The 24,436-nt window shown below is 35.9% G+C and overlaps 4 pseudogenes across 4 annotated transcripts; 2 read left to right on the top strand and 2 right to left on the bottom strand.

Annotated features, from left to right (window-relative positions):
- Positions 1-8,943: 8,943 nt before the first annotated feature.
- Positions 8,944-13,347, bottom strand: AT1G36720 (annotated as a pseudogene; the record flags this gene model as incomplete). The annotated part of the gene is made up of 1 exon: positions 8,944-13,347.
- A 2,940-nt stretch (positions 13,348-16,287) lies between these two features.
- On the bottom strand, positions 16,288-17,581 carry AT1G36710 (annotated as a pseudogene). The gene has a single exon.
- A 1,695-nt stretch (positions 17,582-19,276) lies between these two features.
- AT1G36700 lies at positions 19,277-19,840 on the top strand (annotated as a pseudogene). The gene has a single exon.
- Positions 19,841-22,065: 2,225 nt separating this feature from the next.
- Positions 22,066-24,142, top strand: AT1G36690 (annotated as a pseudogene; the record flags this gene model as incomplete). The annotated part of the gene is made up of 1 exon: positions 22,066-24,142.
- Positions 24,143-24,436: the final 294 nt, after the last annotated feature.

Below are 24,436 nucleotides of genomic sequence, written 5' to 3'. Positions count from 1 at the left end.
AAACTTACTCTCTAAAACACAGCATGAAAAAATAATGGGTCGTAAATACATCAAATTTGCTGGATGTCAAAATATACATTTTATCAAATTTGCTGGACACAAAATCTTGATACTAAAGCGAAAAACTCAATGAAAAATTTATAGAAATATTTTTTTAGTAATATTTTGTCGACTAAAATTGGACAAGAAAAATAGATTTTTAAGAATTTTTTTATAAAAAAAAACAGAAAATAAATTTGAATTATGATTGTAATTTTGACTAAAAAAATCTGCATTAATCAAACTAGGGAGAAGACCTGCGCTTTTGAGGGGTTGTTTGCTTTTGTAGATTGCTGATTCTATGTACATTTGTTCGTATTGTTTAGGGTATATTTTGAATCTTGTTCTATAAATTCTAAACATTTTTTTTGTTATTCCTTTGTGTGTTGTTAATTTTATCATATGTTACTTCTTTTTTTTTGTTTAATTTTAATCATATGTTACTTATATTTCAATGAATGTTTTTGGTTTAGCTTGGACTTATAAGTTGAAACTTAGTGCGAGCAGATATAAATTAAAGGGAACCCATTTGTTACTTTTTTATCATTTTTTCTGAATTTGTATTCTTTCCTGTCATAATTTAAATGTGATTAGATCAACCATTTATTTGTTTTGTGTAACAAGCTTGAGCTGTGTACTATTTGTTAGGGTCGTTTTACCTTTAACTACTTTGTACTAGGTCATTACCCCTTTGATACACAGGGGTTTGTATCTATCAATTGTTTAACTATAGTTTTGGGTTTAGTAATCATTTTAGTAGCTATATATTGACATACGGTAATGCAAAAGTACAATAATTTTCATTTTTGATTCTTTTTAACGTAACTTTTGTTTAATTTATATTCTTTAAATCATATATGTTGTTTAAGAATTTGTTTTAATAAGAAAGGAAAATCTTTAGGAACCATTTGCTATAATATTAGAATATGATGTATTATAAAGTTTTAATTACTAAATATTTTTAAATTACTTTTGAGCAAAATTTGTATTTCAAATACACCATTGAGATAACTATAACTTTAATTTAAAATATAAATTGATTAACAATTGTCATTAATTTTTATATTATAGTTTCTACTTATTTTTATTAATTAGCTTCTATTGATACTAAGTTAGTCTTTGAAGGCACATCGTATTAGTTTTACTTCTTCATTGTTGTTTTTGTATAATGATAAAGATAACTTGTTGACCAAAACAATGATATTTTAAAAGTGTAGAAACTTTTATGCTATCGTTAAAACACAAAGTTCCAAACATGATAAAAGATAAATTTTACCCAACAAAAAAAATAAATCTAAGATCTTTTGTAATTCATTAAGTGATATAATGATATTTCTTGTGTTCGAACGACTTTAAAAACATAGATTTTTTTTAAAAAAATATTTGGAAATTCAGGCGCAAAGGCCTTATATTTTCTAGAGGCGGGATCTACACCAGGTTAAATTCATCTCTTTTAGAGAAGAGATCCCTTCCAACGTGACTCGAACCCAGCACCTCCACCTAAAAGATTTACCAGTGGGCCAACAACATGTTGGTGAGAACATAGATTTTCTCAGCTTACCAAAGTTGAACCAATTTACTTTTAGTTTTTAACAACAATCGTCGACATATTTGTTTATATTATAAGAAATCATCAAACACAGAGTATTTTGTAAAAATTCTACCATACAATTTCGCCTTCTTAACTCATAAATGGTATTTTACTTTCATGTCAAGTTTAATATTCCAACAACAAAATTTCTATTTTTCTTGGTTCAGTTTATTGTTTGTTTTTCTCTTTTATAAATAATTTATTTAAAAAATGAATCAAATCAAGCCAAAACAAATTAAACCTTATTAGAACGGATACTAGGAAGACTTAGAGTTTTATATTTATATGAAGAAAAACACTCAAGTTTTGGCAGATCCATTTTAAAACCCCCAACTAAATTATTAATAGATAAACCCTCCATTTAAGAGATTCTAATCAAAAATCCTCTCAAGTAATAGTCGGTCCATTTAAAAACTGCCAACTAAATTTTTAACAAAAATAAGCCTTAAATAAAAAAAATTAATTAAAAGAACCCTTCATTTATAGTTTCACCTAAATATATCTTGTTTAATCGATATTTTGCGTTAATGCTTGTTAAAAAACGTTAAAATAAATAATGATATTTTTAAGAAACGATACTAATTTCTAAAAATCGCTATTTTTAATCTAAAAATTTTAAAATCGTGTAAAATAGAAACCTCCATCCGTTTCATGCTTATATTTTATTTCAGATTTGTTTAGTTACTATAATTATACATGATTTTGTTTTCCATTGTTTTATAGCATATGATGCAATATCTTAGTTATATTGATTTTGTTTTTCATTGTTTTAAATTGTTTCATCGTATCCAAAATATTTTGAGGCTAATAATTGAACACAAATTTGAAGAGACCAGAAAATCTAATTTAGCAATTTCAGAATTTGCGTTTCGAACCTGAAAACAAAATGAAGAAATGGTATCTTGTTGGGTGCATATGGTGTAGATCTAATCTTTTGTAACCATAGTATTAAACCTTGCATAAGATGAGTCAACAAGAAGAAGTAAAACCAAAAAAACAAGTCAATGAAAAGTTTTTATCGATGTATGCAACCTATTTTTTTTGTATTATATGTTTTGGAATTTATATGAAATTTATATACGCTGAAAATATCTTCAAAATTAAATGCTTACAGATGTACCATAATTAAATGATTTAATTTATTAATATATAAAACTGTTCAATGTTTTTTTTTTGATAATTTGAATATTTTTTTTAGGTAAGAAAAATATTTGATTTTGATTTCATTTGTGTAACGCCCAAACAATCCTTACTAGTGGGCCTCACGTCCTCTCTCTGGCCTATGGGTCCACCTTTGTTCGACAGTCAGTACACCACATTTAGAGGTTTTAAAGACTTGTTGCTCACCTTACAAATAACCACATGACCTTTTTCCATGCTTTTTCCTCACTCGCATAGTTTGTCGCCCATCCTGAAACTTATCTAGCCTAAGCATGCTTAACTTTGGAGTTCTCTCAGGATGTTTGACCGAAAATGATACTTGCATTTTTGTGACATAGGTAGCCAAATCAATTCTTTTACACCTCTCCGCATGCGCCACCATATTCTTGAAATCGGGATGTTACAATTCACCCCCACTAACAGATCACAGCGTCCTCGTTGCGCACCAAGACCATAAGCCCCAACGGTGTGAGCCCTGTTGACTCCGCACTCGTATGGGTTTGGATCTACTACCACTTGTAACGCCCTCACCGCCCCTACCAGTGGGCCCACAACTTCTCTCGTGCGCTTGGGTCCACCCTTGTTTGTCGGTCAGTGGGCCACGTCCATGAGGCTTTAAAGACTTGTTACCGACCCTACAAATCACCATATGACCTTTCTCCATGCTTTGTCCTCACTCGCATGGTTCCACCAATTAGTTCCCGGAAGGTTACCTATCTTGAAACTATTATAGCCCAAGCACGCTTAATTGTGGAGTTTTTTCAAGACGTGTGACCGAAAATATAAGTGCACTTTGGTGACATAGGTGGTCAATTCAGTTATTTTAAACCTCTCTGCATGCACCTTCATATGCCTGAAACAAGGATGTTACAATTTGATTTAACAGCAATATGATACTGCATATGATACTGAAATACATGTTGTTACTATTTGACTGAGATCCAAGAGCATCTTTTTTAATGGGTTTAGAAGAATTATAATAAATCAAAACAACTAATTATGTAAAGAGTCGAGCTCTCTTTAGATGGAGCTGTAGGAATTTGAGCTCTCTTTAGATGGAGCTTTAGGAATTTGAGCTCTCTTCAGATGGAGCTTTAGGAATTTGAGCTCTCTTCAGATGGAGCTTTAGGAATTTGAGCTCTCTTCAGATGAAGCTTTAGGAATTTGGGCTCTTTTTAGATGGAGCTTTAGGAATTTGAGCTCTCTTTAGATGGAGCTTTAGGAATTTGAGAGAGTTATGTGTCAAACCGTTCATTGGGTGATAATTGTAACAAAAAAAAAATGTAGCTTTAAATGAAAGATTCGTAAACAGAGGGAGTGGAGAAATGTTTTATATTTTTATATTTTTATGTATTAAAAAAAGATAATGCCAACAATCATACTAATATTATTATTATAAATAAGTCACATTTTGCATGTTTTTTTTTTTAACTTAGGTTGTATATACTTCGGTTAGATAGTTTCTAACTAGTTAAAAATTATGAAGATTTGTGTTGAAATTGTGGAAATAGTTGTTCTTTTTTTAGCACCAATTTCAATAAAAGAAGTAGGGGAATTAGCAAGCTGTAAGAAATGTAATTAATTGATGAAAGTTTCCTTGCATTTTGAACAATTAACGTTAAAATTTAGGTAACAAAGATAATTATTTTTATCTAAAAATGACAGAGAAAGAGAGAAACTCGGTTGACACCATAAGATAAACTTGGATTATCAAATATGGAAAAAAAGTGAGAAAAAGTTATGACATGAAATTTTTATGACAACGTTTAGTTCATATATATGTAACTCAACTTGATGACGAGGTGTCTGGTATTACTGTCATGAGGTTCAATGGTGGGACATAGATTTAAACAACTTCTTCAACAAGTTAAAGAATATTTCTTTTAAAGTTTTAGATCTGACCAAATATGTGGAGACAATAAAAAAAATCCAATGAGCATGGAATAATCTGAATTTGGGTAGAGTATTCGGGAGATGAGAACTAAGGGATCAAATTTTGAGTTCAGATGATGAAATGAACTAAGTCGTTTTGGTAGTTAGTTCATAGGCTTATTGAACTATGTTTGGTTAAGGTTAGTAACTTTAAATTTATTGCTCTGTTTTTAATCACATAATAACGAATAATATAGAGAAGATGAGGAAGAAAGTGAGAAAGATAACGTGGAAGATGAAGATGAAGACTATAACGAAGAAGCGAACGGTGAAAGTAATGATGACAACGGCCAAAAGAAATTTGATAACTAATATGACATGAAGGAATATAAAACGTAATAAACAATCAATGTGAAGAGAAATACGAAAACATAGGTGTTGACAGCCAATTGAATATGAGAAAATAAAATGGATTTATGATTCTTAAACACTATTGATTTTTATAATTTTTAACATGGTATATTTGAAAAGAAACTTTTACTTTAATTTAAAAACCATAATCAATTGTATGTATTTTTTATCAAAATATATCAAACATACCCTCATGTAGCGTGGGTTCAAAATCTAATAATGTATTTAGAATAGATATAGTTTTAGGAATTTGAGAGAGTTACATGTCAACCGTTGATTAGGTGATGATTGTAAAAACAAATACACGCTTGTAGACTTTTCTCTTTGTCGATTATTGTTCTAGTGATAAAACATGAGATTTCTCTGATGATTCTGTTGATTAAGAGTAAAATTAAGTGTGAAAATGTTGTGACTGAGTGTTGGTTCCGCCAGATTCTTCATGTACTAAATTCATTTGATTTCTTTTGCAATTGGGAATAATGTGAAGGTTCAACGATTGGCAATGGAGGTTTGACAGTTACCTTCGCTGAAGCAGATAACGATCATGAATGGTGTTTCTTGTGGTATGTAAAGATTATGAAATTATAATTCTACTCAAATAGTTTCTTAGGTATTGTTTTCTATGTGTGTGTGTGCTCATCAAGACTCTCTTCGTTTTTGGTTGTTTTGAGCTAACCTACAAACCCTTGATGTTCATACACACTATTTCGGTCAAAGGAGGTTTCAATGTTGTATGGAACTAAAAACTGTTTATGATTGTTCACTGACCTTTATGTATGTGACAAAAGCTAACATGGCTACTACCGTGGCTAACTTGACAAATAATATGGAGTAAGTTTCTAAGACCCTTGAAGTGAGTTTTTATATGCTTTATCTATGGTGTTTTTGGTGATATATTTAGTTCTAGAGTTAAATCTGGATCTTAACTCGTTTCATTATCAGGTTGTGAAAAGACATTTAACTGACAATCCTAACCGGAGTGTCGATGATAAGGTAGAAAATCAAATTGATCTCTCTAAGGAAATTAATAGCGAGGTATGAATTATGATGTTGTTTACCTTTACATTAGTTCCTATGATTAGAATGATTGGCTTTCATGTTACGCATCTGTAGTGTGTTGCAGAATTTTTGACAATATGATGTGCTTGTGGTTATGCTACATAGGTCATTTCTGCTCATGAGAATATCAACTCACACGAGATAGATTTGGAATCATTGCATAATTTGATTACTAGACTAGTGAGTCTTAGTTTTATTTTGTTACGCCATATTTTGTTTTATTTTGTTACGCCATATTTTATTTTATTTTGTTACGCCATATTCTGATTAGTGAGTCTTATTTTTATTTTGTTATGAGTAATGATGAATATCAAATGTAAACACTTTAAGTTCATTTAAATTTTTTTCCTATCAAAATTTTTTTAACAAAAATTTGTTCAAGATTGCAAGTAATCGAAACTTTGCTGAGGTTTGACATTAGTGTCTTTATGTGTGGCAATTTCTTTTGAACTTAGTACGGAAACTTTGCTCCTTGCGTTGCGTCACGTGATGAGTTCTTGAATGTTTTTTTGCATAAAATTCATTCTTGAATCTCAATAAGGATCAAAGCTTGTGTTTTGCAATGTCTCCTTGAACACCTGATATTGTGAGTTGTATGTTTTGTCAGAGAAGACTAAAAACATTTTTGTTGCATCATTCTTGAATAAAGTTTATTTAGAAATTTATTTTAAATAAAGTTCCTTAAATCTGGAACAAACTCGATATTCAATGTTTTTATGATTTGGATTTGTAGATGAAACAACCCGACCCATTTTTTTTTTAAATATAATTAAATATTCCCATAAATATCTAATTAAACCAACCAATAACATAATAATTAAACCGCAAGTCAAAAATACTATTTTATGAATAAATAAATAATTCGACCAACAAAACCAAGAATAACTGACAATCCTAACCGGGTTCCAATAACCAAAAACACCAAAAATAAAACAAACGAGTTCTTAGATCATCCTCTCTTCCTTGCCATGATTCCACGATCACACTTTATCTTTACCTACATCAACAACATAATGAGATGCGTAAGTATTATCATAAATACTTAGTGAGGCGATCCTCCCATCTACGAGCTATACACACAAGCAAATACAAAGGTATAATCACGAATACAATACAAACAAACCAGTCATTGAACAATTCACCCAAAACACATTCACCACACCTACATATCATCACACAAAACAAATCACACAACCCAATCGCTCAGATAAGCTCATGGTCACGCACTCACCTTAACAAATTGATTCTAATAGCAATTAAACCCAGGAGAGACTCTCCTTGCGTCTGAAACAGTCCAGAAACGTCCTACAACAAGTCCACAACCAAAAGCAACCTTGAAGCAAAATGGACAGGAAAACACCAGAAACAAGCAGTCTCAAAGATGAAACCCTAAAATACAAGCTAACCGTTAACTATTCAATCGCTCCGGTGAAATCTTAGCTGCAGACGTCAAAAAGCTGCCCACAAAATCTCGTGCCGATCGGAAAACAGAAGAGACCACGATCTCAGTTTCAATCTCCGCTGGTCCTAATTCGCGTCTGAGAAAACGTGTCCCCCGAAACTGCGAATAACTCAACCAATTTTAATCCAAATCCAATTATGTAAACTGGAGAATAACGATAAAGGACTTGGGAATAACTCTAACAAATTTCGTTACCTTTTACCACGATTTGATATGACGAAACTGATTTCTCCCAAACCCTAACGATTCTGCTCATTCTCCTTTTTTCTCTTTTTCTCCTTTATAAAACGAAAAGTGGCTAACTAAAGCCCTAATTTCGAGTTTCCTTCTTTTATAGGCACACTCTAGGGTTTCCAATTAACCCAACCAATTAAATCGGATGATTTAAAAACAAACCCTAACCGATTTTCCGGTTCACGGGCGTTACAATTCTCCCTCACTAACATAGATTCGTCCTCGAATCTAGCTTCACCCTTCCACTCCGAGGAACTCCGTGTAACCATCACTACAGTCCGCACTCCCTCCAACCAGACCCCCTCTAGGTCTTTCTATCCAGTCGATATACTCACGATTTACTAGTCATTGTTGCTCACAACTCACTCTCCACTCTCAGACCGCAATCTTCGAGCATAAACCATCACTCTCAGGCCTCGGCCTACGGTATCTCGGGTATCACACATATTATCTTCCCCACTCAAAGTCAAACCCTGAGTTGTGTCGGCTCACTCTCAGCCACAAAGTCATCGAGTTACGACACTTGTAGAAAATAATACCACAAAACTCGCTCTCGAGTCGTCACCCTAAAGCGTGCTCTCGGATCGTCACCTGAAGCCACCGTACCCCTCGTACTCTAAAGACACCATGTCCCTCGAGTTACCGGTACCTCAGGAGCATACCCCGCTCCTCACGAGTCGTTGGGACCCTCATGTCCCTCGAGCAACAATACTAAACGCTTCCGAGCATATCTCCAGACTCTCTTATGGATTCGCGTAAGACACCTCTATGCCTCACCATCCATCATATCCCCTCGAAAACATCCTTATGACCAACTCCCGGCCATCTCGTAAACACACCTTTCTCTTAGGTTGTTTACTCAAACTTTCCAAAAATAGACAAGTCCTTTCTAGGAAACTTTCCATTTTTGGAAACCGCACAACACAATCTTAAATAAGACAACTGAAGTCAAATCCAAGAAAAAATACTCATCTTATTAATCATCAACTGTCATGATCGTTACAACTCCAAACGAAAATACAAATGAAAGAGAAATAAGAACAACAACTCAAAAGCTCAAAAACTCAACAACAGTGAAACTGGAAACCAAGGAAAGACAAACTCATGCAGCAACCTGCTTCTCGAACCACTTCTTGAACCTTGCCTTCATCCTCGCCTCTGGCTCCCAAGTCTCCTCTGTCACACCATCGCAGTCCCACAGGACTTTGATCAAAGGAATCTTCTTCCGCCGAAGTTCCTTGATCCTCCTCTCGAGAACCCTCACTGGTCTCGCCTCCAAAGTCAGGTTGGGCTGAAGATCCTCTGGAATCTTAGCCAACACCTCATCATCCTTGTTTAGACACTTCCTCATCGACACATGAAAGACCTTGTGAAACGCACGCATAACATCAGGCAACTCTAACCTGTATGCCACTGGTCCCACCCTCTCAACAATCCTGAACGGACCCATGTACCTCGGACTCAACTTAGTCTCTGAGATAGACCTGTTCGGACCTCGCAACATGGCCATCTTAAGATACACTCTGTCCCCAACCTCAAACTCAAGTTCTCTCCTCCTCTTGTCAGCATAACTCCACTGTCGATCCTGAGCTTCCTTCATGTTCAGCTTAAGAACCCGGATCCTCTCCGTGGTTTCCTGAACATAATCTGCACCATATATGCTCCTCTCCCCCACCTGGGTCCACCATAACGGTGTCCTGCATGGCCTCCCGTACAACGCTTCAAAAGGAGCCATCCCAATACTCGCCTGATAGCTATTGTTATAAGCAAACTCTACCAGACTCAAGTGATCCGCCCAATGACCTCCCCAATCCAAGACACACATCCGCAACATATCCTCAAGCGTCTGAATAGTCCTCTCAGATTGCCCATCTGTCTGTGGATGATAAACCGTGCTCATCTGCACCTTAGTACCCATCACTGCCTGAAAGGCTCTCCAAAATGCAGAAGTAAACTTGGAATCCCTGTCTGACACAATACTCACAGGTACTCTATGCAACTTCACGATCTCGCTCACATATTTCTTAGCCAACACCGCCGCTCCATCGGTTTTTCTGATGGCCAGAAAATATGTTGACTTAGTCAGACGGTCCACGATCACCCAAATAGCATCTTTGGTTCGCGACACAGGCAACCCAACCACAAAATCCATCGTGATAAAATCCCACTTCCACTAAGGAATGGGTAAACTCTGCAAAATGCCACCTGGCACCTGATGCTCAGCCTTAACTAACTGACAAACATCGCACTCTGCAACCCAATTAGCTACATCCCTCTTCATCCCGACGCTTTGATAGTACCGCTTGAGGTCTCGGTACATCTTAGTCGCTCCTGGATGAATGGAAAACATGCTCGCATGAGCCTCACTCAAGATCTCCCGTCGCAACTCCTCATCCTTAGGCACACAAACTCGCCCATGCACAAGGATAGTCCCATTAGCTGCAAACTGATACTCAGAGCCCTTTGCCTTAGAAGCCGCAATCAACCCCTCATCCTTCTCCTGAGCCAACCGAACTCTAATCAGAAGATCTGCTCGATCCACAGCTTCCAATCCCAATGGCTCTCGTGCCACAGCACACAACCGCAAAGCATCAATCTCACTCACCAAGGCCTCAACACTCTGTCCTGGAGCCGCGCCCACGGGCTTACGGCTCAACGCGTCTGCAACCACATTAGCCTTACCGAGATGGTAAGGTATCTCCAGATCATAATCAGCCACCAACTCCATCCATCGCCTCTGCCTCAGGTTCAGCTCTGGCTGAGTGAAGATATACTTTAAACTCTTATGATCCGTGAACACCTGCACTTTCCCGCCATAAAGATAAGACCTCCAAATTTTCAAGGCAAAGATTACTGCAGCCATCTCCAAATCGTGAGTAGGATAGTTGCCCTCATGCTTCCTCAATTACCGTGATGCATAGACAATAACCTTCCCACGCTGCATTAGAACACAACCCAAACCAACTCCCGAGGCATCAGTATACACCATGTAATGCTCTCCATGCTCTGGCAATGCTAACACTGGTGTACTCGTCAACATCTACTTCAGGCTCACGAAACCCTCCTCGCACTCCGGTGACCACACAAAAGGAACATCCTTCCCCGTCAGCTTAGTCATCGGCTGTGCCATATTCGCAAACCCCTTGACGAACCTCCTGTAATACCCTGCCAACCCAAGAAAACTCCTGATCTCAGTGGCATTCGTCGGTGTAGGCCAATCTCTGATAGTCTCAATCTTCTCTAGATCCACTGAAACTCCCTCTGCAGAAACAATGTGACCCAGAAAACCCATCTTTCTCTGCCGGAAACTACACTTACTCAACTTAGCGAACAACTTCTGCTCCCGCAGCTTCTCCATCACTCTCCTCAGATGTACCTCATGCTCCTCAGGACTCTTAGAATACACCAGAATGTCATCAATAAAGATGATCACAAACTCATCCAAAAACTCCTGGAACACGCTGTTCATCAACCTCATGAACGCTGCAGGTGCATTAGTCAACCCGAAAGGCATCACCACGAACTCAAAATGTCCATATCTCGTCCTGAAAGCAGTCTTGCGAACATCTGCCTCCGCTATCGGGATCTGGTGATAACCTGACGTCAAATCGATTTTGGAGAAACAAGTAGCACCCCTCAACTGATCCAACAACTCATCGATCCTTGGCAAAGGGTACTTGTTCTTCACAGTGACCCGGTTCAACTCCCGGTAGTCAATACATAAGCGGAAACTCCCGTCCTTCTTTTTCACAAATAACACCGGCGCTCCCCAAGGTGAAGTACTAGGACGAATGAATCCCTTACCCAACAAATCCTCTAGCTGCTTCTTTAGCTCTGCCATCTCTGCTGGAGCCATCCTGTAGGGTGCCTTAGACAACGGCGCTGTCCCTGGTTCCAACTCAATCGTGAAAGGATCAGACCATGATGGTGGTAATCCCTACAACGATTGAAACACATCCTCGAACTCCTAAACAACCCGAATGTCGCTCACTGCTACCTGCCCCACAGACTCCGGCATAGATATCGTCACCAGGTAAGCCTCGCAGCCCTTCTCGATCATTTTCTCTGCCTGCACTGCTGAGATGACGAGACTCCCTGAGATAGGTCTCACTCCCTGATAAACCAACCTTCCCTCTGGCCGCTCAAAAGAAACTCTCCCACGGTGGCAGTCAAGATGTACTCTGTAATAATCCAACCAATCCATTTCCAGAATAACATCATACAACTCTACAGGGCTGATAATCAAATTTGCTGGCATTGACTCCCCTGCAATCTGAATATCTACACCCTTCGCTCTCTCCAGAACCGCTAGAAACTGCCCTCCAGCAACCTTGACGTGGAGATGTCCCCTCTCCCTGCAGTGGTAGCACTCCCTCGTCTCAGCTCGCTGCGTGCAATCCGCCACCTTGTGGTCAAGGCTCCCACAAGAAAAACATCCTGCACGACCACCCTGTCCAGCTCTGGAAGGATGATCCCACTTCCTCTTCTGCCCCTGTGCAGGCTTGCCGCCCTTGCTAGGTGTCACCTGCTGCTGAGTCTTCTTCGGTTGTACCGCTGGACTCACTCCCACCACCTGCCTCTGAAGGTCCTCCTCTACCTCAGCAGCCGTCTCCACCAGTGCCGCCTTCGTGGCGTACTGCGACACTCTACACCTCACTCTCAAATCTGGTCGAAGTCCCCTCAAGAACCTCCTCATCTGGGCCTGGTCATCCTCCATGCCCCGACCCGCATACGCCAAGAGTCGGTTAAACTCCCGGTCATACTCCCGAACCGACCGCTCACCCTGTGTCAGCTCAAGAAAACGCGCCTCCATACGGTCGAGCGCCTCCTGCGGAAAGTACTTGGCATTAAACTCAGCCACGAAATCTGCCCAAGACATATCCTCCTGCCTCCTTCTGGCAGTCACACTCCGCCACCACAAATGTGCATCCCCCTCTAGAAAATGCACTACTAGATCTACCCGATACTCCGCCGGGCATCTGTTCGAACCGAAGTTCCGCTCAACCCGCGACCTCCAACTGTCGGCCTCCTCAGGACTAGTACCACCAGAGAAATAACCGGTGCCAATCCTCTGCAACTGCTCCATCATCCTCAAATAAGATGGAACCTCCTCAGCAACCGCAGCCCGCTGCTGCACCTCCGCCACTCGTGGCGCAACTGGAGCCTCCACTGGTACCACACCTGGTAACCGCTCCAACAACTGCCTCAACAGGCCCGCCAAACCAACCTCTGGAACCTGGGCTCCTCCAGCTGCGGCACCCATCAGTCCTGGGCCCTCAGCACCAACGGCATGCACACTGGTACCGACACCAGCTCCACCAGCCCCCACTCCGGCTGCACCAGCTATATCGGCACCAAGACCGTTCCTAACCCCGGGCTCCACAAACTCAGGCTGCGAACCCACACTCTGCTCAACTGTGGCACTGTGGCCATCACTCTCGCCGGTACCCTCGAGGACTCGTCCCCTACCGTGACCACGACCGCGACCACGACCACGAACTCCAGCTCCTCTAACCATCTGCGCTACTCAAGAACAAATGGCTAAGAAACTAAAACAAACGAATATATTACAAACAACTTGCCGTCGAATCTCATTTAAGGCTCGGAGAAGATGATGCTAGGACTCCAACTACACACAATTGACTAAACACTCCATAATCAATCCTCAATATGCTAACACCCTAGCTCATCCCACATCAATCAACAGGAAAATAATTCATCAAATAATTTTTCTACACATCCTAGAACCGTAATCGCTCTGATACCAAATTGAAACAACCCGACCCATTTTTTTTTAAAAAATATAATTAAATATTCCCATAAATATCTAATTAAAACAACCAATAACATAATAATTAAACCGTAAGTCAAAAATACTATTTTATGAATAAATAAATAATTCGACCAACAAAACCAAGAATAACTGACAATCCTAACCGGGTTCCAATAACCAAAAACACCAAAAATCAAACAAACGAGTTCCTAGATCATCCTCTCTTCCTTGCCATGATTCCACGATCACACTTTATCTTTACTTGCATCAACAACACAATGAGATGCGTAAGTATTATCATAAATACTTAGTGAGGCGATCCTCCCATCTATGAGCTATACACACAAGCAAATACAAAGGTATAATCACGAATACAATACAAACAAACCAGTCATTGAACAATTCACCCAAAACACATTCACCACACCTACATATCATCACACAAAACAAATCACACAACCCAATCGCTCAGATAAGCTCATGGTCACGCACTCACCTTAACAAATTGATTCTAATAGCAATTAAACCCAGGAGAGACTCTCCTTGCGTCTGAAACAGTCCAGAAACGTCTTACAACAAGTCCACAACCAAAAGCAACCTTGAAGCAAAATGGACAGGAAAACACCAGAAACAAGCAGTCTCAAAGATGAAACCCTAAAATACAAGCTAACCGTTAACTATTCAATCGCTCCGGTGAAATCTGATCTGCAGACGTCACAAAACGGCCCACAAAATCTCCTGCCGATCAAAGAACAGACGAGACCACGATCTTAGTTTCAATCTCCGCTGGTCCTAATTCGCGTTTGAGAAAACGTGTCTCACGAAACTGCGAATAACTCAACCAATTTTAATCCAAATCCAATTCTGTAAACTAGAAAATAACGATAAAGGACTTGGGAATAACTCTACCAAATTTCGTTACCTTTTACCACGATTTGATATGACGAAACTGATTTCTCCCAAACCCTAACGATTCTGCTCATTCTCCTTTTCTCTCTTTTTCTCCTTTATAAAACGAAAAGTGGCTAACTAAAGCCCTAATTTCGAGTTTCCTTATTTTATAGGCACACTCTAGGGTTTCCAATTAACCCAACCAATTAAACCAGATGATTTAAAAACAAACCCTAACCGATTTTTCGGTTCACGGGCGTTACAGTAGAGGACTAGAGAAACATGACGTTTATGATTGGAAATGAAGAGTACCCGCCTTCTCTGCTTTATCTTCCTGCAGTTGTTGAGGCTTTTAAAACTTATCATGATTGTGCATTAGCCAAAACTATTGATATTGGCAGGTAAACCAATGTGCTTGATCCTTCTTTTTGCTTTTATGTGTGAATTCTGACTAAATAGTAAATATGAATGGTTTTATTTGTACACAGATGATTGTGGTTAAATAGCCTGATGACCCAGAGAGTAGTGAATTAGAAGATTTTGATGATTCAATGTGAATTTATTACATAAAGAGATTTTTCTTACAAAAGTTTTAGAGTTTGAACTAGTCATGTCTTAGAAAATCATGGATGAAATTAATATCATGATTGATAATGTCTTCTTCAACCTTTTTCAATGGAAATGTTGTTTTGTGTTCAAAGTATGACAATGTTGATGCTAAACCTATCAACAGCTGAAATCATATATATGAAAGTTGGTCAACTCTCTCCATAGGAGTGACACATCATCATATAAGAAAATGACATGTGTCATTCTACATTAATTAAATTAAAAGATTAGCAAATTAATTGAGAAAAATCATGAGTCTTTTGTTGTGTTAAATTCTTCATTAATCTCACGCTTAAATAAATTTCTAAAAACATTCAATAATTAAAAAAATCATAATAATGTATCAAGTGCTATTTTCATTTTATTCTACTTATGTTATTAAATTTTTTTTATCAATATTCATTAATCCATAATGGCTAAATATTTAATTTTTGTTGTAGTTTAGATGTTTGCTACCTAACCTCATATAAATTTAGTAATTTTAATTGGATAGTTTTTTATTATTACGTTATGTGAATATAATTTATCATATAAACGTTTTCAGTATATTTGTGTGCGTTCTGATAACTTGGTAACATTGATATACAATTTTATAACGTAATAGTCATCTGAGACATTCGACATTCGACATACAAAAAAAATATGAGACTCTATATGGCTAAATGCAAGGAAAAGAATTAAAGTGTTGACTTGAATTACTAGCATATCATGATGTGATTGTGTAGTTGATGACAAGAGAATATATGGAATAAATAATTGTTTGTTACAATTAAATTAGGCAAGTTTTAAAACACATAAGTAATATAACTACATACATTGTATCAATATATCATATACTGTTTTTGTATGTGATCATGATAGTGAAATATTAGAATAATAGATATATAAATATATGTACATATTATAGTAGAATTGATATTTTGAGTTATAGATAAATCTAATCATAAAATATAAGAATTGTATTTAATAGATAGGAATTTATCAAAATGAACATCAAAATCAACACAAAACCATAATCATATTTTTAGGTAATTTTAAAAACAAAAACCCATGCGTAGCATGGGTGTTCATCTAGTTTAAATTAAAAGCTCTAGAATAATAGACGAATAATAGAGAAATTGGTAGATAATTTATTTTATTAAGTATGTTAACTCATACATGTGAAGCATAAGAAGAAAAATATCATGAGAGTCCGCGTTTGTACGAAATTCGACTTGCTTTCAGCCACATTTCTCCATCTAATAGCTTGGCAACAGTAAATTTTGTAGCCGCTTTAGAATCTGTAATAGCTCTAAACCCTGACCACTTTACCTTTTTGTTAGTCATAGCTCCCGGACCCTGTTTTGATATTCGCGGTAGTAGAGAGTTGATACACAAGTTTCTCCTTCCCAAAGAGTCCAACCTGCGGGATAAACTAAAACACCGATGAAAGACTGCATAACCGCGGCTGTTGAAAATATCCTCCAAGGTCGACCAAGATATGTCTTCACAGTTGCCAGATCTAGGTCTGAACTCGTAGTGATATTGCATTTTTAAATCGAGAAGCCCGAGTTATCGTCCATATTGTGCGTGACTGGGCGGTAATGCCATTGCTATGCCCCCTCGTAGGCTGTCTTGCTACAATTAGGCAGATCTGAAAGACCGCGCCGCGTTTTCACAAATAAAATCTACAGTGCTAATAATAAAGCATTCCCTATAAATAGAATGCATCCCTCGACACGACATCGGTAACTTACGGACATATCACCACTCACACTGAAGGCAATAGCTGGTCCTTGTGCTGGTCCGACCGTGTTTCGGAAGCACATGTCTACACCGATGAATCAATCACTCTTAAGGTTCAAAACGTATTTTCAGTATAATTAGGAATGTCTTTAAGAATGTTATAATTTGATATAAAGAAGAGAAAACTATAAACTATTCAAGAAGAGAACATGAATTCTTACCAACAGTTGTGGTGTTGAACGTTCTTTTACCATCGCTAGAGCTTAAATTGTCTGTGATGATGGTTGAATCTTGGGCATCACCGATAAGAGTTAAATTGGATTTTGTATTTCCAATGACAACGATTTTATCATAAACGCCTCTTTTTATATAGATGACGAATCTCTTTTGGCTGTGTTGAGGTGCCGCATTCATTGTGTTGTAATTTCCGGTCCCATCTTTCGCTACCATAACATCGGCAATCTTTTTTAGAACCTGATTTATAAGAAATAGAAGAAATTCTATAAGCAGTAGAAAAAAGGGATAAAATGTTTATCACGATTGTTGACACTAAAAAGGGAGAATTGTTTTTTTATTATTGCTCGATTTCTGGGGCATATTGGGTTTTGGGGTTTAGATTTTTCTTAAATTATAGTGAGCCTTTTGTGATCATGATGCCCATGTATGAACGTTTTATCAGAACATTGGGCTTTAAATTTATTATCTATTGTTTTATCGGCCCATTTAGATTTTTGATATATTTTTGGTTAAGTTTTTACATAGAGATATGATGAATCTTTTGTGATTATGATGCGCAAGTAAGAACTTTTTTTAGCAGAAAATTTAATAGAATGTTTTTAGAGTAATTACCTCTAATAACCACAAACAAATTTAATCATGTTTTTGGGACAAAAATAACTTTTCAAAGTTTTACGTAACTATTGTGGGCTTTCTGTCAGTATGATCATGATGTCCAAGTATGAACGTTTTTATTAGAAAGTTTAATGCAATATTTCTTTATCTTAGTTTTTTTTTTCTTAAATAAACAAAATGGTATTATTATTTTTTTATTCAAAAAATAAACTAGCTTTATAAGAACAAACAATTTTTTCTTGGATTTAATGATTTTATCTAATTGTAAAGAAAGAAAGAGAGAATTAGTTTTCGAAAGGTTAAATAGTTTTTAAACATTAAAATATACTACCTAGTGCAAAAATTTCTTTTGCAAGGAAAAAGAATTCGTTTCTTTTTAATTATTTTGATCTGTATTATATTGGAAAAATCCAGAATAATATATAGATATATATTTATTTATTTATTTTTGTCAAAATCTACTACTCTCTCCACCACGATGGCTCTAGTACGACCATATCTACATATAGATTTTTGCGGCCATTTTGTGAAATAAATCCTGGGGTTAGAACTTTTTTTCAATGAGTGCCACTTGCTTTTAATTATTGATTATTTTCTGACAATAAATTGATTAACAAACGAAAAACATTCCATATATAATCCAATTCCATATATCACGCACATTTCTCCAAAATTTGAACTAGATGTCAGCAGCTATTTAAAACAAAAAATATTTGACAAACCAAAATACAATTCCAATCCCTTAAAAATGAGTAAAACGCACCTAAATACATTTCTTATCAATTCACTAAATCTTATTTCTCCAAAATTTGAACTAGATTTCGGCAACTATGTAAAACAAAAATTTGTTTGACAAACTAAAATACAATTGCAATCCTGTAAAATATTTATTTATAATTATATATTTATATTAGCGGTGTATTGCAGACGTTTTTTACGGGATGGGTTTGGCGAGACGGATTTGGAAGAACGTTACTTAATAACAATTGTAAACTATAAAAAATATATTATAGATAGATATAATTTGCGAACTTTTATATATACTAATTTAAAAAAATAAATTGTCCAAACGGTATACCGCGGGTTAAAATCTAGTACATTAAACATAATTTTTGTCTTTACTATTTTTAGAAAGATACAAACAAAAGCTATCTATAAACAAGAACAGATAAAACAAAGTTACAATCATGTATTGTCTTAGTTAATAAATTTATTTCACTTGCACATGCATAATTGTTTTTTTTTACTATTAAGAAATTTTCATTAGTTTATGTGAAAAGATGACCATAACAACCTTTTAAATAGAAAGTTTTTGAAAATAATACAACCTAATTAAGAATCCTCTTTGTGGATAATTAAACCTAACTTCACTAGATTATAGCTTCAATTCACATTGCACTGAACTATTTAGATTGATCTCAAAATTAAATTTTTTTCCTAACTATTATAGTTTATTGAATACAATAATTTTAAGGATAATTTGATTAAGTTGTTTTGCTTGTATAAAAGAACACCATAGCTCCCTCCTCGTTCTCCAGTTAATATAATTGAAATTCACTAATTAAAGAGAGAAGAAAGAAACAAAAACCTTTCAAAAATATTGGTTAAAGTTTCTGTTTGTTCATCCTAATGATAACAATGGTTATTGGCGTTAGCAAAAAATATTGTGATCGCAAACAGTCATGTCAAAACTTTTTGTTGGAGCTTAAGACAGTTTCCTCGTCACTCTCAAAGATGAGACGCCGTGACTTATTGATCATCGTTTTGAAGAATTCCGTGCGAGGATTGACATGGCTATGATTGGTGTGATGGAAGAGACAAAACAACTTGAGGAGATGGAGAATGATATGCTTGGTGTGAAGGAGGACACAAATCTATTTGAAGAGATGATGGAGTTGGCAAAAGATAGGATGATCCGTTTTAGGAGGAGAAAGCCCTAATCTTGGATCTTACGAAAACGTCCACACTTAGCTTAGTGGCGTTCTTACTAGCTACATCACATGTATCAACGAAATTGGTGAAGGTGCCTATAAACGATGGGTCGAGCCATACCTTGAGGACCTCATTTCTAGGGCAAGAGTAGCTTTGGTCCTTTTTATCTCCATTTCCCCGAGAGACAACACCAAACTTAACCAATGGCCCGTCTTGGTTATCGCACATTAAATCTTTTTAAAAGTTTGATCGGTGGAAAGTGAGAATTATAAAAGGAAGTTAGAAAATGAAAAACTGAAAAGGTTAAGAAAAAGATAGAAAAGTGGTCAAAAATTTTCAGCTAATAAAAGATAGAAAGAAGAATTGTCTTTGTTTTATCCTTTTTAAGAGTAATTTAGTTGAAATACTTGTTTTCCAGTGTACTATAAATGATTAATAAACATATGAATTTTGTAGAAATTGGTTTCATCCATTTTAGTTTAGGCTAACAACAAAACAATATACACTCAACCCTTACTATCTTGCATGTGAGGACCAGACATAGCCATTATTATTCTAGACCAAAGAAGACGATATAGATCTAATAAATAGAAAACCCCTAGGAATTTGTTTTGGATGATTAGAAAATAGTAATTCTATCTACTTATCTAGGAATTATTCCGTTTGACTAAAAAAAACTAGTTTCATCTAAACAAGTCAACCAATCATTTATAGAAGATTCATTTTCTATAGGGATATGGAAAATCACAAATATACAAAGACTTGGGCCAAATGGCCCTTTCGATTTTTTTTAAGGCTTTGCTTTAGCTCTTAAATAATCTGTAAATAAAATTAATTTGACTGCGGAAAGTATTATTTTTGCGGGTTTATATTATTTTAAACTGGTTATAAGTATTAGTCTACTGGTATTTTCTATGGTTAACTAATTCATGACCGCCATGGTTCAATCCTCAGTAGCTTTGATTCAGAAAAAATCCAAGTTTTGTTTGTGAGTATTTCCTTAAATTTACTAAGCATGTAATCAAATAACTTACGGACGCGTGAACTTCAATATTAATAATTACTTATTGTAATTAATAAAACAATAAATAAAATAAAAACTTTAGCAAAATACTAACAAAAATTTTAAGTATTCATGAAATAATTTCAAAGGTTTAGTTAGTCATCTGAAATCTGTATATTCTAAATGGATTAATTAATTATTTTATAAATTTATATACTTGGAGTCTTAAAGATATTTAAGATCTGTCCTAATCACGAGATTGTATTATTAAACACTAATTGAAACAGAGAAAGACATCAAACTCAAACAGTAATACACAATAAAACACAAAGTATACAGTAATACGATCTCAAATCAAAGAATCTTGCTAAGTAACTCAAGCGGGCTTCAGCAATATTCCTCCCTAAATAGGCTTCATCAAATTAAACTGCTCGACTTACTTCGAGTCTCTACTAACTCGAGAACCAACTGACAAAAAAACTGAAAGCAGAAAACATGATTAAAAGAAAATAAAAAAAAGAGAGAGCGATTTGATCTATTTGCCTATATAATTCTTTTTCTCCACCCTTATATAGATTGTACAATCAAAACTGAATCTGATGCATCTTATTATCTATCGATACATGTGAGAATGTTACCGAGATTGTACAATTCATAATAGTATCAATTTGGAAAGTTGTGGATGTTTTAAATGAGAAACTATATGAAATTGAAAACCCTTGGCGCGTGGAAGCAACGCGTTTCCTCTTTTTTTTCTCTCGACGATCAGAGATTGCTCTCATGTTCCTTTCAGGACATCAAACCTCTGATATTTTTTTGTAATCTCTATATCCCTTTGTGTGTTAATGAAAAGTAGAAAGATAATTTTACCCTTGTAATTTATAAATAAAAAAAATTAAACAGAAAAAAAGAAAAACAAACAAAAAGAAAAACGAGCTCCAACTCCAGCTCTTCTTCTTCCGTCAACTTCTTCAGGTGAGCTAGCTATCCTGCTGCATTTGTTCCCGTTTTTTCTCCTCATGTAAGCTGCGTCAAGCTACGAAGTCCATGTATGTTCTTTGAGTTGGAGAGAACTTCAAAAGCTCTCACTTTGGATTTACATATTTTGATATTCAGTCCAATTAGATTTGGGTTATTATGTTTTGGTACCCACATTAGAAGTTTAAGCATAGTTTTAGGATCAATTTGGTCTGTAAATGGGTAAAAAATTGATTACATGCTGATTCACACTGAATAATCCAATATGTGTTCTTGTCGCGAAAATAATATTGGTCAAACTAGGTATAGTTTTACCTGAAACAATAGGTTTTATATATTTAGTATGTCTTAATTGCAATAGTATTACTTAGAAATGTAGTATTTCTTTTTGTACTAGTATTACTAACAAATGTAGTAGAACCGGTATTACTAGTAATACTGACTGAGAATGTATATTGTTTTGGCACGATACAATGAGAGAGAACGTGATCATATATTTTAAATTCAAAGATCGCATGTATAGTTTGATGATGAAGACATCATAGGTTAAAATTACTCTCTCTATGTTAGAAAATAGGATATTTACGAAGCTTGTATTAGATGAAAGTAAGGTAAAATTGCAAATGAGGTACAATCCACTATTGTTGGGACCCGAGGAAGAGATGAACATTTGTGATGATGACGATCTCTTTGTTTATATAGCATCCGAAGAAAATAACCGCATAAGTGTTTTAGTTGTGGAGGAAATCTCTAAACCGCAATTGACAGAACAATTGTCTAGAGTGGAAAAAGTTATGTTGGTAAGAACTATGCGGAGTTGAATTCAGATGAGGATGAAATCAGAGTGGATAATACATTATCTTCTGCTTAGAAGAGGAACAAGGAACTCATCAACTTGAGGCAATAGTGGAGGATCACGTGACTCAAGAAGATGAAAATGTTTCACGCGATGAAACCGTTGATGAGTCTATGGATAATTCTGATAGGGGGAACAATATGTTGAGCCGCCGCCTGCTGTAGAACATGGTCAGTTTAAAAAAGAATGGTAAGAAGGAATTGGTTTGTCCTTACGTCAAAAATTTCCACACAAGTAGGCATTGCACGAGGTGGTGGATAGAGTTGCATTTGTTAACAGTTTTGGTTATGTGATTAAAAAGTCGGATAAGGAGCACTATGTCTTTAAGTGTGCTAAAAAAAGTTGTTCTTGGTGTTTACGAGCGTCAAATATCCGTAATACTTACATCTTCTCGATTAGAAGGTACAATAAGATACATAGTTGCATTGGGCTAAGTAAAAATAGTAGTAGGATCAGAAAAAGGAAAGGTAACTCACAATTAGTCGCAGCACTTATTCATGATAAGTTTCCGGGACAAATGGATACTCCAGTTCCAAGGATTATCATGGAACTGGTTCAGACAAAATTAGGTGTGAAGATATCATACTCCACAACGCTAATGAGGAAATATCATGCGGTTTGTGATTTGAAAGATAGCCCAAAAAAAAGCTACAAGGATATCAATAGTTATTTGTACATGTTGAAGAATGTAAATGATGGTACAATAACATATTTGAAACTGGATCAGAATGATAAATTTTAATACCTATTTATAGCTTTGGAAGCTAGTATTGAACGCTTTAAAGTCATGAGGAAAGTTATAATTGTGGATGCAACACATATGAAGAACGAATATGGTGGTTTACTAGTATTTTCCTCGGCTCAAGATCCTAATCGTCATCATTATATCATAGAGGTTGGCGTACTCGACTGTGAGAATGATGCTAGTTGGGATTGGTTTTTCGAGAAGCTAAAACCTGTTGTATCTGATACTTTTGAATTGGTATTCATGAGCAACAGAAATGCAAGCCTCATAAAGGGCATACATAATATGTATACTGGGCTCATCAAGGGTATTATATTTGATATTTCTCCCAAAATGTGAAAGTTAATCCTACTAACACCAATAGAGCGTAATCACATGGAGATTCATGGAGTTATGTCGGCAATGCACCATTGCTGACTTCAACAAATAGTATAGAATGTTTAAGTTGAGATATCCTAGTGCGACCAAGTATATGGAGGATACCATTATGAAAGAAAAATGGCCAAGGTGTTGTTTTCCAGGGAAAGTTACAACTTAGACACAAGCAATTGTGTGCAATCTTTGAACAGTGTGTTTCTCAACGCAAGGAAGTACTCGTTAATACCAATGCTTGATGCATTAGGCGCTCTCATTAGTAATATTGATGATGAAACTAGAAGAAGAGGTTTGGAATTACCTGATTTGGTTTCAAAATATTATTGGGCGGAGTTTTGGACATTGGCGTATTATAGAACTATTTATTTAGTGTCGAATAGTTCACAGTGGAAAGTCTCAGATGAAATCAAAGCGTTCAAGATAGTGCCACTATCTAAAAAACATAGGAATGAAAAAAAAATGCTAAAAGTTTCCATCAACCGGGGAAAAGCGTCCACAACGATGAAAGACGCAAAACAAATGGCGTCCAAGGCAATCGTGTCAATGGTTATTATTTGGAAATACGAGTATTTAATTTGTTTCTACAGTTGTTTTGTTTATGTTTGACTGGACAACTATGTAATATTGGATTCTTCCTTTTGTAATACTATGTATGTTTCTGTTGTTTTTTGGTACTACTGGTAGAACAAGTAACACTATGTATGTATCTATTATTTTTTTGTAATAGTGGTAAAACAAGTAATACTATATTCACTTTAATTTTTGGTTAATATAGTTACAAATAAAATAGTGGGTATAATAACAATTTTGTAACAAATATGGATTTGTTATGGAAAAGCATCAAAATAAAACATGTAACAATGTTCTT

This window comes from Arabidopsis thaliana, assembly GCF_000001735.4.
Source record: "Arabidopsis thaliana chromosome 1 sequence".
In the NCBI taxonomy this organism is placed as follows: domain Eukaryota; kingdom Viridiplantae; phylum Streptophyta; class Magnoliopsida; order Brassicales; family Brassicaceae; genus Arabidopsis; species Arabidopsis thaliana.
Note: the sequence above shows the minus strand (reverse complement) of the source record. Positions and strands in the feature narration are given on the sequence as shown.